Source organism: Ochotona curzoniae, unplaced genomic scaffold (assembly GCF_017591425.1).
Source record: "Ochotona curzoniae isolate NIBS_2020 unplaced genomic scaffold, NIBS_Ocur_1.0 scaffold_4701, whole genome shotgun sequence".
NCBI lineage: Eukaryota > Metazoa > Chordata > Mammalia > Lagomorpha > Ochotonidae > Ochotona > Ochotona curzoniae.
The window spans coordinates 72,193,685-72,195,211 of NW_024467122.1; the positions used below are offsets into that span (position 1 = coordinate 72,193,685).

The 1,527-nt window shown below is 52.2% G+C and overlaps 1 pseudogene; it reads left to right on the plus strand.

Moving 5' to 3' along the window:
* The first annotated feature begins 579 nt into the window (after positions 1–579).
* Positions 580–939, plus strand: LOC121148419 (annotated as a pseudogene).
* The last annotated feature ends 588 nt before the right edge of the window (positions 940–1,527 follow it).

Genomic DNA, 1,527 nt, shown 5'->3' on the forward strand with positions numbered 1-1,527 from the left:
GTCGCTTTATCATCATTTGTTATGACGTGCCTTGGTATGATTTTCTTCCCGTTGGAGTTTATTGAACTCCTTGTATATATGGGCTTATAATTTTCACTACACTGGAAACATTTCAGCTGTTTTCTCTTCCTATAAACTGTTTCCTCTTCCCCTTCCTGTCACTCCAGTTGCTTGTATGTTAAACTGTTTCATCTCCCCGACAGGCCGTGGGACTCTTCTCCTCTGCTTCCTGTTGGATCATTTCCATTGCTGTGTCTTCACGTTGACTGACCTCTTCTGCATTGACTCATCCGTATCTTCATCCTCATCAACTCCCAGCAAGTTTTCACAGGAGAGGTTGGCAAGCTGATTCTAAGGTGTACATGGAGAGCCAAAGCACGTAGGGCAGCTGTTGAGTCTCTCCCGTGTGTTTTCCCTTCTCCACTGGTGCCACTGGGGTCTCTGTGCCTTCCACATCTTTCCTGATGACATGTGTTTGGTTCATTTTGATCTACTGTTCTTGAGCACATGGACAGCCATCATTTGTCTACTGAATCAGTTCATCTCCGCCATTTCCAGGTGACTAGCACCACGTCCGGCAGCACCAGCCCTGCACCCGCAAGCACCATGGCCTCTGTCTCTGAGCTTATTTGCATCTGTTCAACCCTCATCCCGCACAATGACAAGGTGACCATCACGGAGGACAAGATCCACCAACGTGGAGCTCTTCTGGCCTGGCTTGTTCACCAAAGCCCTGGCTAGTGTCAACATCAGGAGCCTCATCTGCAATGTCAAGGTTGGTGGACCAGCCCTGGCAGCAGATGCTTCCCCAGCGGAAGGCCCTGCGCCCACCACCGCTGCTGCAGCTGAGAAGGAAGGGGAAGCGAAGAAGAGTCTGAAGAATCTGATGACAACATGGGCTCCAGGCTTTTTTTGACTAAGTCTGTTTTTCTTCAATAAGAAGAACAAGTTGTAGGGAAAAAACACCCCGGGCCAGTGGGAAGGGGTGTGAGGAACAAGCTTGGAGCCTCCACGCAGGTGCTTCCACAGTAGCAGCCCCCCACGGCTCCCTGACTAGGGAATTCCCCTCCCAGCATCTTCTTAGGAGAATTCTCAGACATACACAAAGTGGAAAGAACCGCGCGAGACTGCTCAGTTAACACCTTGTCGTGTGTCCCCTGCTCCCGTACCTGCCAGTTCATCTTACCCTCCTGGTGCATCTCGAAGTGGGTGTAGGCATTAGCACCCCTTGCCACACAGCAGAGCCAGAGGCAGACTCTGGGCCCACACCTAGAGATTCTGTTCCCACAGGCATGGGGGATGCAGCCTGCAGTGTGTATTGCCCCCCTGTTCTAGATGTGTTCCCACAGCAGATGTCAACAGCACATCAACTCCCACTGCCCATGTGTGCCTCAGTTTCCCTTCCTGTCCCATGTCTTGGCCTCACCCTTCTCTTGATGAGCCGATGCCAGCCTCTCCGTGTGCTGTCTGTTGAACCATGAGAGCCCAAGGGCCTGGACCCCGGAGCTCAGCCACATTCATCCGGGC